Genomic DNA, 8,689 nt, shown 5'->3' with positions numbered 1-8,689 from the left:
TAGCTTAAAACACAAACATTGTGCCAGGCATGGTGGCTCATGCCTGTAATCCTAGCACTTTGAGAGGTTGAGGTGGGCGGATCACCTGAGTTCAGGAGTTTAAGACCAGCCTGACCAACATGGAGAAATCCCGTCTCCACTAAAAATTCAAAATTAGCCGGGCATGGTGGCACATGCCTGTAATCCCAGCTACTCAGGAGGCTGAGGCAGGAGAATCACTTAAACCTGGGAGGCAGAGGTTGCAGTGAGCTGAGATCGTGCCATTGCACTCCAGCCTGGGTGATAAGAGTGAAATTCCATCTCAAAAAAAAAAAAAAAGACCACAAACATTGTATAGCTATACCAAAATATTTTCTTTCTTTATATTCTTATTTTATAAGCTTTATTTACTTTAAAATTTTGGTATTGTTTTTACTTTTTAAATTTTTTGTTAAAAACTAAGACACAAACACACATTAGCCTAGGCCTACACAGGGTCAGGATTATCAGTATAACAGTCTTCAATCTCTACATCTTGTCCCACTGGAAAGTCTTCAAGGACAATTAACATGCATGGAACTGTCATCTCCTATGATAACAATGCCTTCTTCTGGAACACCTTCTAAAGGACCAGCTGTTTTACAGTTAACTTTTTTTATAAGTAGAAGGAGTACACTCTAAAACTCTATAAAGACCTCCATAATGAGTATAATACAATAAACCAGTAACATAGTTTATTATCAAGTATTATGTATTCTACATAACTTTATGTTCTAGACTTTTACGCAACTGGTAGTGCAGTAAGTTTGTTTACATCAGCATCAACACAAACCTGTGAGTAATACATTGCACTATGACATTATGAACGATGTCACCAGGTCATCGGAATTTTTCAGCTCTATTATATTCTATGAGACCACCGTCATATATGTGGTCCATCATTGACTGAAATGTCATTATGTGGCTCACGACTGTATTTTATATATTATGTGTTTGTTTTAGGTAGAAGGATAAATCTAGTCTCTTTTTATACCATCTTGACAGAAGTAAAGCTAAACTTTTTTAGCATGAGAAGCTTTTTTTTCAAATAACTTCACTATTTGACACAGATAAAAAGCAAAGCTTCTGTGATTGAGAGTAAGGGAAGGGATTGCTAGCTTGAGGAGACCTGCCTATGTAGCTGTTTCTTTGACGCACTCAGTAATTCCTAAGGGTTCTCCCCTGATCCTTAGAGATTCACAGGGCCCAATTTGAAAACCACTATATCTAGTCAAATCCCTCCTTTTTGATATTTGATAAAACTGAGAACCAGAGTGGTTATGTAACTTGCCCAAGGTCACACAGTTAAAACCTAGATTGTAAGATGAAAGAGAGTAATGACTGCACACAAGTGAAGACCTCAAGAATGGCAGCAATTATTACTAGGTCTGTCCTTGTATTTCAAATTTCTAAAAGTCTATGATAGTAACAGGAGAAGAGAGAAAAACTGTGTTTTTATAGAAAGGATCTGGCAATAAAGGACACAGTTTCACCTTCCCTTATAAGCCAGGGTCATTTCCTGAGGCCCCATCTCCTGAGGAAGGTCCTCATGTTCCCAGCTCAGCTCCCAGGCAAAACTTATATAAGTGCCTCAGGGCTGAAGACTAGAACCCAGGTTCCTGAATCACAGGCAAGTGTCTAATCCACTGCACCCCATCACCTCCCTTCATTGGTAAAATTAAAAAATCCAGTGAAACATTATTCTTTGCTAACCACCAAATATTTTAAAAAGATTCACCTGGAACCATGTTTGCAATTTTGGCAAAATTTCCTGGGAGCACAGGAAGAGGTCTCAATCTCTCACTAAAACAGCACAGATTCCACATTGCCTGGAACTTCATGTAGTGGAGTGTGGTGTGGTGGTGTTTAGGAAGCAAGCTAGAAAGAAGAGATTGATCAAATAGGAGTCTAGGCTCCCACTGAAAACCACAAAACAGGAAGGACATGGGTGCCAAGAGAGTCTAACTCAGATGCTGACACACTGGATGAGTCTGGATTTGCCACTCAAAGAATCTCAAACTCCTTGATTTAAGTAGTATTCATAGAACTTGTTCCTGCTTGCTTTCCAGAGAATCTGCGAGCTATAACCATATTTGAAAACAATTTGTAAATTACTAAGAGCTCCTTGGAGATAGGATGATATATAAATATATGTATTACTGTTATGCTAACCACACTTAAGTATGGTTAACCATACTTAAGAATGCTAATCATACTTAAATGTTTACAATATAACTTTAAGAGAGATTATCTGCAAAATTTTTAGTGTCTTCTCCAATGAATTTTCCAAACTATAGAGAAGTTAATTACCCTGTGGTCTTGATATATTTCAATCTACTAGAGTTCAAAACTTGGAATACATTTAGAACTATTTTCATATCAGTGAGAACTGAAAGAATTTCAACATAACATCGCTATTCTTACACCATCACATCACAGCATGTCCTCAGGGGCAACACCAATAAGGAGAATTAAGTATCTTTCCTGAGGATTCAGTCTTGTCATTTTGCCTAATTCTAGATGAAAAAATTACCAATTAATTTGATTCATATTTTTGATCCAATTGGTATATATATATATATACACATATGTGTATATATATATGTGTGTGTATACACACACACACACACACACACACATTTGCAAGTTCAGCCCTCAAAAGATGGTTCATTTTGCCTAAAGCTACCCTTTCAGATTAGGACAGCAAGATGTCATCAGATGAGTGGTAGCTTCGTGATTTGAACTGCAAGGCTGCTGTGCATGGCTGCAGAGGTAGAAATGAGTCCTTGAAAATTGTGCTGTGTACACCCTGCTCCACAATACATAGTTGCCTTTATTCTACTTTAATACTAGAAGAAAACAATGAATCAGGAAAGGGAATATGGAAATTGAGCACATATGGGAATATAAAGAAGCCAGACACAGAATGCCTCCAAAATATATGTCTATACAGAAACAAATCTGTTATATATTCTAAATTTGTGTATCTACATACCAAATAGATTACATTTATCTATATAAACATATTACATTTACCCATATTAATAATAAATATTTAACACAAACACATTATATGGGTAAATTTATTGAACCCCTAGTACTAGTCATATAACAGACAATCCATAAATATTTCAAATACATGAATGAAAATATACGTACTCTCATAGCTGCATGCTGTGGCAATTAAATTAAGATGAACTGCTGCTAATTTTCATCAGTTTGACCATGGACTTTTGTTAATTTTCATCCAGTCAGAAATGCCCGGCAGGTTCAGAAGACTCCAGAAGAACCCATAACCTAGAGTCACAAGCATAGGTGTGACCAAAGTGTTTTCTAACCAGGACAAATCAACTGAATTCCCTATGACATGTACCTGAAACTATTTAATTCTAAAAAGTCTGTTCCTGAAACTCAAAGACAATTGTTTTGCTTTGTCCCTATTGTTACAGGTAAGGTCACGTTCTAAGAATGGTCATTATGGAACGGAGGAATGAATTATTTGTCTAAGAATCAGAAGGAAGAACTGCTTTTCCCATCCAGCTTTGGAACTAACAAGCTGATGACAGTCCCTTCTCTGCAGACCTTAACTGCTTAATCTGTAAACTACATAGTTGGATTTAACTATCCACAAGGTTCCTTCAAGCTATGCAGAAATTTATTTATTGTATAATAAATAAAATTTATTATTTATTTAGATTTGACCCTGATGGTCAAATCAGTAAGGTTAATAAAATTAAAAATTATGACCAAAAGAAAACATGTTAAAAATAAGTGCTAATATACTTGCCAATTAAATTTTATATTTAGTTCTGAGCAATCAGGGAAAAGTGAGAAATGTAAGTTTCACTACTTTCATTTTTGGAAAGGGAGAAGCTTTCCTTTTTCTTGACGAATGACCTTCTGTGGTACTAATCCGTGCCCTAATTGAGAAGATAAAATGTGACCCCAGCTTCACAGGATCATTCCCAGGCAAGAAACCCCTCCTCATACTTCTAGGTAAAGACTAAACATTCAGATGGCGCCATTTTTCGTAGGTAGTGTAATGTCATCATGAGGTCACTGGGTACCACACAATTGAGGAAATCAGAACCCAGAGACATTAAGTAATATTTCAGAGGCCACCCAGGTAGCCATGAATGGCAGAGAGATTAAATACTCAAGAGTTCCTGACCTGGAGGTCAGTGCCTGGTTTTAGGTAACACGCCCCGGGACAGACGCGGCCCTCTGTGCATGTGCCCAGAGCTGAGTGTCTTTGGAATATGACACGAGATGCACAAAGCGCAAAAGAAGCTGAAAGGCAGCGATGCCCTGGGGTCTTCTGGGGCATGTGGGTGTTCCTTTCACTCCGCCCCATTCCTTTCACCACAGCTCAGTTTGAACTTGATGAATTAAGTGTGAAGTTTCCTTCCTCTTCAGTGTGGAGCGCTCTTCTAGGCTGGGCGCCCGCGGTCCGCAAGCATCAGCGCGTCTACAAGATGGCGCTGGGTGTGTGGGAGAGTCGCACTGGAGACGTTGAGCTAAGAAACCACAGCAGGTTAAGGACTGGGAAAACATCTGGCTCCAATGGAGACAGCGATGGCCTCCCACGAGCCCAGACACAACACAGGGCTGTCAGTTCCCCCTCTGAAGGCATTCTATCGCCCCCAGCAGGAGCCTCCAGGGACTGAGGTCACCAAAACACATATTAAGAATACATTTTGACAGCAATTTGTAGGAACAGGTCCCTCATTTCCTGGTCTGAGGAGAGTCCTGAGGCTCTTTGCTGCAAGAATGAATTCGTGGGCCCTTCCTCTGACGTCCTGAGGGGGAGTGTGGGGGGAGTCTGAGAAAGGTGATGGAACACAGGTTCCAGAGAAAATCTGGGAATAGTGCACCACCCAGAAGAGCGATTTTTGTTTTAAAAACACAAAATAACTTGCCAATCAGTGCTGCCTACTCCCACCCAAGGCTTTTCCCCATTCACCAGCATGAACAAGACTTCCAATAAGCATCCAAAAATCATCACTTTACTTTCGCAATATCTGCACAGGGTTTTAGAAATGAAAGAATCCTGAGCTGGGCATGGTGGCTCACGTCTGTAATCCCAACTACTCCAAGGCTGAGGCAGGAGTATCGCCTGAACTCGGCAGTTCAAGACTAGCCTGGGCAACATAGCAAGACCCTCCCCCGTCTCAAAAAAGCAAAGAAATCTTAAGAACCATTTATGCACTTTGGGAGCCCAAGGCTGGCAGATCACTTGAGGTCAGGAATTCCAGACCAGCCTGGCCAATTTGGTGAAACAGGGTCTCTACTAAAAATATAAAAATTAGCCAGGTATGGTGGTATGCGCCCGTAATCCCAGCTACTTGGGAGGCTGAGGCAGGAGAATCACTTGAACCCGGGAGATGGAGGTTGCAGTGAGCAGAGACTGTGCCACTGCACTCCAGCCTGGGTGACAGAGGGAGACTCCATTTCAAAATAGCAAAGAACCATTTACAGCCAGTAGAGTAGCAAAATGATTATGCCACAGCTAGTTAGTGGAAACTCTGGGAATAGGCCTTAGCTAACCCAGCTCCTAATTGGGGCTCTTTCCTTTTATTCATCTTTTTTCAACAAACATTTATTGCATGCCTACAAAGGCAAGAGAAAACATGGCCAACCATGCACAGCTCTGAAAACTTTTGGCTCAGAAGTGACACATATCCTTTCTGCTCACATTTTATTAGACAACCAAGCAAGTCATTGTCCATGCCCAATTTCAACAGGCAGGGATAGATTATCTTCCCATGGAAGAGGCAAAGTATTTGTGAACAGTAAGACAGTCCTCCACAAAAGCCCAGGGTCCAGGACAAGGGTTGGTTTCACCTAGATTAGCTAAGAAGTTAGGAGCTCAGCAGACGAATCAGCCAATAAAAGAAGACAACCACAGTTCCTCATTCCTCAACCAAAACTAGAGACATCCGAGAGATATGGACACTGATGAGGAGCATAGGCTAGAAGCAATATTTGGAAGTTCTTTGGGGGAGAAAATAGTTTTTTCCATCCCTGGGAAGTCAAGGACATATATTCATGAGCTCCTTTTAACAAATGACCTAAAATTTTCCATATATACACAAATATTTGACCAGATGGGTCTCTCTGAAGATGAAACACATCACCAAGATGGCGTCTGTTCTTGGCTCCTTCCAGCATTCCAGACCCTGAAACCAGATGATCTTTTTAAAACAAAAATCTGGTTGTGTTTTCCACCCTTCTTCTACCTTCCCATGTACAACTTTCCATTGCTTAAAACATATCAATGGCTTTCTGTTGTTTTTACTCTGAAGCTTAAAATCCCAACTAATGGCTCCAGGCTCTCTCTGTTCCATGTACACAGACCTGCTTTTAGTTATTTAGGATCTCTATGCTTCTTCCTATCCACAGAGCCATTCCACATGCTATTCCTGCTATCTAGAATGCTTTTCCCTAACCCCTTCATCCAGGTAATTCCTTCTGTCTTTAGATCTTGGCTTATTGCTATTGCCTTAAAAAAGTTTTCCCTGACCTCACCAAGTCAATCTCTCTCGATTACTCATACAACAAGTATTTATTGAATACCTACTAAGTTCCAGGCATTGACCTAGTTGGTAGGAACATAAAGGCAATGAGACAATTGACATGCTAGGGAGGGACAAAAAATAAACAATAAAAATACCTCTGTCAGGTATGACAGGTGCTATGAACAAGAAACGAACAAAGTAAAGGGTGAAAGGGCCAAGCACTATTTTAGATAAAGTGGTCAAAGTTAAGTGGTCTCTGAAGCTTCTCTGAAGAGGGGACCATGTAACTACACCCTAAATACAGAGAAAAACCAAGCTCTGCTACCTGTAAGAAAAATGTTCCTGATACAGGGAATGACAATTCCCAATGCCCTGAAGACAGGGTGTTGGAAGAATAGCCAATGTATTATGACTTATTTCAGTACTGTGTAGCATTATCACTACATGATTTAAAAATTCATTTCTGTTACTTGATTAATGTTCATTGCTCCTCTAGACTATTACTTCAAAAGGCATAAAGGCAGGAGCTGTATCCACTTTTTGCTCATCATTGAACATTGAATCTCCTATGTTGTGCCTGGCACCTAGCACACAGTAGGTCCTTAATAAACATTTGTAGAATGGTAAAGAAATGATGGTTAAATCAATGAATGATAAAGCAGATCCCCAAATGACTACAATCGTAGGTGTTTTCTCTGCCCCACACATATACATTCAGAACTCTCCTCTAAATGCCAAGAGCTGTTTTCCTGAAAATCTTGACCTGAATACTTTTTTTCTGATGAAGATAGCATGCCTGGTCAATGAATTCCAGAGGGTCAGTGCTCCCAAGAAATAGCCTGCTACCAGTGGCAGACAGGGAGTCAGAGGATAAATATGCCCCAGCTTCCTTGTCCCTTAAATGGGATAACTCTAAGGCAGTGGTTTCTCAGTCCTTCACAAATGATTCCCCCAGGGGACATTTGACGATGTTCAGAGACCTTTTAGGTTGTCACAACAGGTGGGAGGAGGGGTGGGGAAGAGATGCGACTTGCATCTAATGGGTACGGTTCCAGATGCTACTAACCATCTGACAGCACAAAGGACAATCCCCTAAACCAAGAATTATCCAGCCCCAGATATCAAGAGTGCCGAGTTTGTGAAACCCTCCTCTAAGGTATCTGTTCTACATGGTCTCCTCGAATTCCCTAGCAGAACCGAGGTCCAGTTGCCCATGGTGGTGACTGGTTTGATAACACATCATTTATTGGTTTCCTCCCTCCTCTTCCCTGTCTCACTTCCCAGGTGGTATTTCCTAGGATCACCTACCAAATAAACGACTTTCTCTCAATTCCTCATTTCAGATTCTGCTTCGAGGGAAATCTAAACCACAAAATATCCCTCAAATCTTATATTTCTCAGCAACTAGTCTCTCCAAATCTTGGCCTGGCTGTGTAATAAACTATGGGACTGGCCTAGGAGACCCCAAGGAGTAAGCAGCTAACACTGGCATCTGAAACTGGCACATGAGCTACAGCTCTTAAGGAAAGGCTGTGCCACCTGAAAAAGTGTCTGGTTTGGGGAAAAGAAGCTTACTTCCCACTGGTACCCTTGGAGAGTCATTCACTTTGGAATAGAGACAGGAGAAAGAATGGCGAGGTTGGAAATGGAAAACCTGTTCAAATCCCACCTCTGTTGCTAACTGGATCCTTTTTCCTGGTCAAGTCTCTAATTTGTTGTATACTCCATTTTCCCATATTTCAAATGAGTTTGTTGGGTTGGAAGATCGCTGAGGACTCTTGGAGGCCTACCATTCTAGAATTATAAGAAGAAAACACTCACCTTCCATGTCCCCTCCACCATAACCCAAGCATTGTCTTCTTTGTTCAGAGGCTTCTTCTTCTGGGGCCACCTGGGACTCCTCCACTCCCGAACTGACACAACTCCCACCATAGCACTTCATGGCAGGTCTCTCTTCTCTGTCTGCCTCTGTTAACACTTACATGGTCCACATGCTTGCAGCTCAGTTCAACTCTTAAAAATCATCTCATCTCTGGGCTTTCATTTCCTAGAGACAAAGGCGTGAAGAAGTTGGCTCTCTTTCTCAAGATTGCAAAGTTGCAAAACCAGCTCCAAGTCCATGACCTTCCCATCCACCACACTTGAACAAGTGA

The 8,689-nt window shown here is 41.0% G+C and overlaps 1 long non-coding RNA gene across 1 annotated transcript; it reads right to left on the bottom strand.

The window, feature by feature from the left end:
• Positions 1-5,702: 5,702 nt before the first annotated feature.
• Positions 5,703-8,252, bottom strand: LOC115896406. The gene is made up of 2 exons (XR_004056274.1): positions 8,206-8,252; positions 5,703-6,197 (listed from the first exon to the last, which is right to left on the bottom strand). It is a non-coding gene; the product is annotated as an uncharacterized LOC115896406 (long non-coding RNA).
• Positions 8,253-8,689: the final 437 nt, after the last annotated feature.

Source organism: Rhinopithecus roxellana, chromosome 3 (genome assembly GCF_007565055.1).
Source record: "Rhinopithecus roxellana isolate Shanxi Qingling chromosome 3, ASM756505v1, whole genome shotgun sequence".
Lineage (NCBI taxonomy): Eukaryota > Metazoa > Chordata > Mammalia > Primates > Cercopithecidae > Rhinopithecus > Rhinopithecus roxellana.
Note: the sequence above shows the minus strand (reverse complement) of the source record. Positions and strands in the feature narration are given on the sequence as shown.